We start from the raw sequence: 8,053 nt of genomic DNA, 5'->3' as shown, positions 1-8,053 counted from the left end.
AATGATTAAACAATTTACTGAAAAAGCAAAATATGCAAAAAGGAGCAAGCAAGCTTATTTATTAAGCTGTAGAATTGGATCACCAATAGATAGTTCCAGAAGGTTTGATTTGAAAAGTAAGCTATTCAAATGATCTATGCTGCTTCATCAGCAGATTATGTACCTCGATCATTGAGCTCTATGAAAAATTAATTGCCTAACTACAGGATTTTATGATTGCAACCAAGGAAATTCATTGAGATACTTAAGAGTTTATGTGCATGATTTGAAAAATCTTAAATGGCATCTTAGAGAGTTTAGCTGTGTACATTTACTAAATCGTATCAACATCTTTACATTCCCTATTTGATAAACGTTGCCTGACAGATTAAGTACATGGCAAAATTCAAACCTTGAATAAATAATAATAATATACTTTGATTATATCATATAAAATTACTGCATTTTAATTGATGCCATGTTACCACTTCATCCACATAAAATTGGACAGAAAATATGAAACAATTATAGCCAGATAATGATAGTAAAGACTGTGGGAATAACGTGTTAGAGAAAAGATATTCATTCAGTGAACACAAGACTGGACAGACTCTCTGGACAGACATAGTAGGGACTGTATGTAACCACAGACCAGCAGTGAGGAGAGAAAACACACTGGTGTTCCTGAGCCTGAAGACAGTTTACAAACCACTCAGCTGGAGGCAGAAAGCTGGCTGTGTTAAAAGCTGACCCTAAATCTTGTGCAGAATCTCAGAAGAATTATTAATGTGGTTTTTTCCTACAAATCTGAAGACTTTAGGAAGTTAAAAAAAAAGGAAGCCATGCAGAAGTTTAAAGTTTCAATTTTAGAAGGAAGGGCAGTATTCTTTATTAACATTATTCTTTACTCTTACTTATTTAATTGATGATTTTTGACAAAGAGGTGGCTTGAATATTTTTGGCCCATGGGAACTGGCACTAGTAGTAGGTGTAGCCTTATCAAAATATGTGTGACTTTGTTGGAGGAAGTGTGTCACTATGTAGACGGGCTTTTAGGTCTACAAGATGCAAGCTCTGCCCAGTGTAGAACAGACCTCCTCTCTTCTGGCTGCCTGTTCAAGACAGTCCCCTCCTGGATGCCTTTGTATCAAGAAGTGGAACTCTCAGTTCCTTGTAGAAATCTCAGCTTATCCAGCACAGAGTCTGCCTGCACACTGCCATGCTTCCCACTGTGATGATAATGGGCAGAACCTCTGAACCTCTAAGCCAGCCACAATTAAATGTCCTTTGTAAGAGTTGCCTTGGTCATGGTGGCTCTTCACAGCAATAGAAAGCCAAACTAATATAGACCCCATATGAGATTCAATACAGAAAGTAGTGGTTTTGAAAAATCAAGAAGCACTGAAAGGCTCCGGAACACTTAAGAACAACAACAAAAGTCTTCCAAATTAAATAGTAAAAGAGTCTGAGGTATACCTGGCATGAGGCACACATGTTTTATCACAAGTGCCACCTGGGCTCAGAACATACAAAGTGTACACATGGCAGTGTTTGTACCACCAGGCTGCACAATGTCAATTAGCACAACTTAGGACACTGATCCGAATTCAAGATGAGAAGTGATGACATGTATAGTGTGTGTTCTTACAAAAACATCATAAATTAACAAAGGGAAACAAATATCTTAAGCATTTTCCTACAATGATTGTATCTCACATAAAAATCATATTAGTGTATCTTTGAATTGTATTTTATTAAAACATTAAATTTCTAAAGATACAACTTGGATTGCAGATGTATTTTTTAAGAAATCATTAGAAGAATTTTGGTTTGGGTTAAAGACAGTATTTCAAATTTTTCTTTTCATTTTTAAAATTTATTTACTTTTCTTTCATACATTACACCTTAACTGCAGTTTTTCCTCCCTCTTCTCTTCCCAGACCCTCCTTTCTTCTCCTTTCCCCTAGATCCACTTTTTCTTTTCTCATTTTTAACAATTTGTTTGTTTGTTTGTTTGTTTGTTTGTTTGTTTATTGTGATCCCAGGTTGGAATTCTGTTTCTTTTAAAATATCAATCTATGATGTGTTATTCACATTGGTTTATAGACATTTATATTTCTTATACATTATTGTTTTATTTACATCTTTGCTTAAATTATTTTTTTAAATGATCATTAACTATTGGCTGCCAGAGATATCAACTAATTTGTAAGGAAATAAGATTACCACAAACATGAAGTTGGAAAAAGTAGGTGCAAAGGATTATTTTAGAAAACACAGCACTGCAAAACTAAGAGTGGCTCTAACAAAGAGTACATCAATGGCGGGCTAATATTTAAGTGTGATTTCCATAGTTGAGAGACTACCTTTCACTGTAAAATAGGCAGCTCAGTCTGGTTTTATTGGAAGTTTCAGATCAATTATTATTTTTCAAAACTTAACTATTAATAGTGTGAGGGGAGTGTGTGTGTGTGTGTGTGTGTGTGTGTGTGTGTGTGTGTGTGTATGTGATATGTAGAGGACCATGCATGGCCCACACGAATGCCTACAATGTTCTTGAGTGCCTTAGATTTTTTGATTTGAAAATAATTATTTGTGTGAACTCCAGTTGTCAAATCTGCCTGCTTACTTAAATTAACCTTGATGTCTTATTCTTTCTACATGTCAGGCAGAAGTGTCTGAGCTGAAAACTTAGCTCTTCGTGGGGTTTTAGAGCAGATTTACACTTTTTAACAGTTATTTTAGAACATTACCATGTCTCAAAGTTCACTGGTTATAATGTTCTACAGAACTCTTGCAGAATATTTAAAAGGCTGGGAATGTAGCTCAGTCTGTAGAGTACTCACTGTGCAAACACACAGCCTGAAGTTTGATCCTCAACTCTGAACCTTCTAGATACTGTGGAATATGCCTACAATCATAGAATCAGGGAGGGTGGATTAGAAGTAAATTGTTTTTGGCTACATAGTGAGTTAAAAGCCAACCTGGATGACATGTCCTTCTACCTCAGAAACAAACAAACAAACAAAAAGAAAAAAAAGAAAAACACAAAAAGCTAAAAATAAAACCCTTTGAAGTAAAAATAAGCATGTTTTTAAAAACAAAATTAACTCACTCATATCTATTCTTTCCGCTCTCACAGATTTTTAGAGTTATGCTAACATTTTATCATTTTCATATGTGTGAAATTTATCATGTGTGTGAGTAGCATGGATAAGCACATGTTACACTCATCATCCTGACAAAAGGCATTATACGGTTTTAATATTAAATAATAAGAAAATATTAAAGATTTTTAAAAGTCCTAAACATTTATGTTATTTTGTATTTTATATTTATGTGAAATGGTCTCCTTATTATTATAAAAATCAATACTGAAGTACATTAAGATAATCTGTGTGAGATCCCAAACCCCAAACCCTGCCCACTGGGTCCCCTGGTAAACCCAGCAGCCTTAGGGTCTTCCCTGTCCCCCTTGTGCTCTATATTCTGGCCCATACCTCTAACCACAATCTCAGAGGCCTACAGCCCTCAGAGACCACCAGTTGACATTCCTACCCCAATTCCAAGCCTGCCAGCCTCTCTGGGCAAACCCAGCAGCAGCACGTTCTATCCTGTCCCCTGTACACTTGATTTCCTGAGACAAAACTCTACCTACATCCCTAAAGACTTGCTACCACCCAGAACAAACAAGTGAGATCCCCAAGGACTAATCCCTGCCTACCAGGTCCCTCAACAAGCCCAGCAGCTCTGAGATCGGCCCTATCCTCTTTGTACTCCATCTTCTGTTCCACAATACTATCAATCCCAGAGGCCTGCAACAATCAGGGACCACCAGCTGTGCCTGCATCTCTTGAGGACGGATGCCACCCAGGATAACAAGGGACTGCTTGATCTATGTCACAGAGGGATCCATGAACAAGAGGTACTCATTGCTCCAGACACTTTGGTGTCAGTCTGACATCTGCAATGTCACCCTCATCTTATCCTTTTAATGTTGTGAGTTCTAGGAAGTAGTACCTCCACAGAATCCCTGTGCCCATATTTATGTCCCTAAGTGCTTCTTAGAGGAAAAGCTGAACCTGAAGCTTGGTCAGGAGCAAGAATGGAAAGGGACTCTTTTGCTTACCACCTCTACCTGCAGCCCCAGAGTCCTGCTCACATCAGGGACTACTAGGCCTGCCAGCAGTAGGGACAACCACATGCATAAAGGCCAGAGTAAGAACAAAATCCACAAAATCTAGGGCAATATGATACCACAGAAACACAGCTATCCTACTGCAGCTAGTCCTAGAAATCCCAACACACCTGAATCATAAGAAATGGCCTTAAATCTAATCTTATGAAGACAATAGAGGACTTTAAAGAGGAAATGAATAAATCCCTTAAAGAAATAACAGTATGAGGAAGTGCTCCTTGTTATATGTTGGAGCATCTTCTGGGCATATGACCAGGAGTGGTATAGCTGGGTCCTCAGGTCATGCTATGTCCAATTATCTGAGGAACCGCCAGACTGATTTCCAGAGTGGTTGTACCAGCTTACAATCCCACCAACAATGGAGGAGTGTTCCTCTTTCTCCACATCCTTGTCAGCATCTGCTATCACCTGAGATTTTCATCTTAGCCATTCTGACTGCTGGGGGCACATCCTCATAGAAGCAAGAGGAAGGGGGATGGGACAGGGAGTTCATGGGTGGGGGGAAATGGGGTAAGGGGATAACATCTGAAATATAAATAAAATATCCAATTAAAAAAAGTAAAAAAAAATTTTTTTTAGCTGGGCTGGAGAGATAGCTCAGCAGTTAAGAGCACTGACTGCTGCTCTTTCAAAGGACCTGAGTTTAATTCTCAGTAACCACATGAGCCATCACAACCATCTGTAATGGGATCTGATGCCCTCTTCTGGTGTGTTTCAAGACAACAACATTGTACTCATATAAATAAAAGACAGAGGAAAACAGAGAGAGAGGAAGGGAGGGAGGGAAGGAGGGAAGGAGGGAGGGACAGAGAGAGAAAAACTGGGGGTGGGGGGAGGGAGATTCCAGCATCCAGGATGCTAACCCTTCAAGATTGAAGGGCAAGAGCACAGCCCTCTGGAATGACAGAAGCAAACACCCTGGGTTCTAAGATTTACTAAGTGTCTCGTGGAACTAGAATTATCATTTGATTAAGAGCACTTCTCCAGCAAGAGAGGTGGTCCATGGAAGTCCATGAACTGTGTCCATCACAGAGCCCTCCTCTGAGAGGCACAAGAGGGAGACCACAACAAAGTCATGGTGTGTGAGGACAGAGCACTGCCTCATGAACACAATGACCAGGTGAGGATTCTGATCCTGGGCCACACCACAGGATACCTCCACACCCGAGCTACAAACCCTCAACACCAAAGCTGAAAAGACTACAAGCAAGCCTCTAGTACAGGATGTGTGCTGAAAAAATTGTTGAGTCTACATGATATTGTTGGGAGAAAGATTTCTCGATCCCAATATTTTAGGAAGCAGTTTCTCTAACTTTTTGTCAATTTGCTGTGCATGTGGATGTAACGCACACTGCACTGGCCTACTAATAAGAATCTGATTAACTGTTTAAATTAAAATTTTGTGAATTCATCAGTCAAAAAAAGAAAGAAATAAAAAGAAATACAGTAAAATACAATCAAACAGGTAGTGATCCTAAAGTGTAATGAATGAATATAAAGAAATACAGGAAAATAGAATCAAACAGGTGAAGAAAATAAATAAAATATCTCAAGAACTTTAAATATACACAGAAGAAATAGGAAAAACAAAAAGTGTCATGGCATCACTGAGCGCCCTGGATATATATGCTACTTGAAATTGGTTTCCTATACTTACCTGGCAGGGGAGATACCATAATCAGGAAGTTGGTTTCCTGAGTCATGGCTGCCTGAGACTAGAGCAATGGGTTTTGGTGTAGAAAGCAGAAAGCTGGAGGGAAGCCCCACATGGAGCGGTGGTGAGGGAGGATGGAGGTGAGAGAGCAGGGGAAAGGGAAGCCATGCAGAAATCAGACTGCCTTGGAGGTATGTAGGTAAGAAACAGAGCAACAGGTAGTTATGATCAATTGACATCCCGGAAGCACCCAAAGAAATCACAGGACTATAGCTTAGCAGAGCAAATCCTCCTCATTAATCAGTTCTCCACACACTACAAGAAGGGCTCATGTAGGCCAAATGAAAAACTCAACCCTAAAACCAATAAACCTTTCGATGAACAGTCACAAGCCCCCTTCTGCATTTGCAGCTCTTTACTGTAAAGGAGTCATTCCTTGCAAATTGGTACATGGCTCAATAAAACACAGATTACAATGCAAGTGCCTGCCTGAAATTCTTCCATTTAACCTGCTTGTATTTATGTTATCTGACTGTCTGAGGGAGACCAAGCATCCTCATACTTTCATATCAAAGAAAGGCATTAGGGAGGTACTTCTTGTCAAGGGTGCTCCTGAAAAAGCTATACCATTGCTTCCTAGACTGACCCCTGTGTTGAAGTCATGCCAATGACAAAGTGTTTGACAAAAGACTGAGTGCACTTGTGCAGCTGAACGTCATTGTTAGTCCATCTCTGAATGGCCTCCTGAAACTTCTGCTTACAAGTCTTTCAAAGAGGCTAATAGACAAAAATTTAAAAGAGTCCAGAGTCAGTGCTTTGCAAAAGCTGGAACAGCATGGCAGGAGTACAAGTCTGATCATCATCAAATCAAAAATTCCAACATACTCTATCTGTTGTTAAACCAACAAAGGCCATGCTGCTTCCTCGGGCTCTGGCAGTGACTGCCTGGACCTTCTGTCAGTCCAATATTCTCTGACTCACAGTACCATTCATAAATTAACTTGGCTACAAGCATCATAAAGAGCTGGAAAGAATCATCATACAATTTGTTCATCAACAAAATGCTAGTTAATGTTCGTAAAAGCTACGTACTGTGAGGGTTTCTCATCCTTGCCTTTTTTGTGAGTTTATGGAACATACCCATGTGTGCATTTTCCAATGTATTTTTACTTATAGCCCATCAAAAGATCACTTTGTAGCTATGTATTTGTAGGTTGGTTTTGGACCATTTCCTAGCTTTTTTGTTTGTTTGTTTTTTAAATATTTATCAACACTGAAAAAGTTTGAAGACAGCAAGTAGAGATTTGTGATTTCACTATTAGCCAGGAAGTGTAAATGTGTATTTTATAATGTGGAATTCTCGTGAACATCATTTCTATCCTGAATACTGTAGTTATAAAACTTGTTTCAAAGGTGAAAATTCTATCACAAATATGTTGTTTATCACAACATTTTAAAACCACTTGAACTTTAGGTGTTAATTGTAATTAAGTAAATGTTATTTTGCATTTTGTAAACTGAAAATACTGATGATGTGCATATGCAGATGTTCAGAAATTAAAATCTTAAACATAAAAAAAACCACATAAACTGAGGAAATCTTAAAGATGTAAAACTAGGGTAGAGAAAAAAAATATAGACACAAGCATCACCAACAGAATACCAAAAATGGAAAAGAGAATCTAGAGCATAGAAGACACAATAGAAGAAACTGATTCATTGATCAAAGAAAATGCTAAAGCTAAAGTTTCTAACACAAAATATGCCAGAAAATTTGGGACACTATATTAAAAAAATAGCAATAGTAGAAATAGAAAAAGTAGAAGATATTCAACTCAAAGTCCCAGAAAATATCTTCAACAAAATCATAAAAGAAAAAATTTTAACCTAAAAAAGAGATAATTATAAATATATAAAAAACTTATACAACACCTAATAGAGTGGACCAAAAAAGAAAAATTTCCTACCAAATAATAATGAAAACATTAAATATGTAGAACAACAACAACAAAAATATTCAAAGCCCCATGGGATAAAGGCCAAGTAACATATAAAGGAAGAGCTATTATAATTACACCAGTTTTCTCAACAGACTTTAAAAGCCAGAAAGGCCTGAGCAAATGTCTTACAGTCTCTAAGAGATCACAGGTGACGGCTCAGACTACTATACCCAGCAAAACTTTAAATTACCATTGATAGAGAAAATAAGATATTCCATGAAG

General features: G+C 38.0%; 1 pseudogene; it reads left to right on the top strand.

The window, feature by feature from the left end:
- The first annotated feature begins 5,997 nt into the window (after window positions 1-5,997).
- LOC114610855 lies at window positions 5,998-6,731 on the top strand (annotated as a pseudogene).
- The last annotated feature ends 1,322 nt before the right edge of the window (window positions 6,732-8,053 follow it).

The sequence above is a fragment of the Grammomys surdaster genome, unplaced genomic scaffold (genome assembly GCF_004785775.1).
Source record: "Grammomys surdaster isolate TR1022 unplaced genomic scaffold, NIH_TR_1.0 62, whole genome shotgun sequence".
NCBI lineage: Eukaryota > Metazoa > Chordata > Mammalia > Rodentia > Muridae > Grammomys > Grammomys surdaster.
Note: the sequence above shows the minus strand (reverse complement) of the source record. Positions and strands in the feature narration are given on the sequence as shown.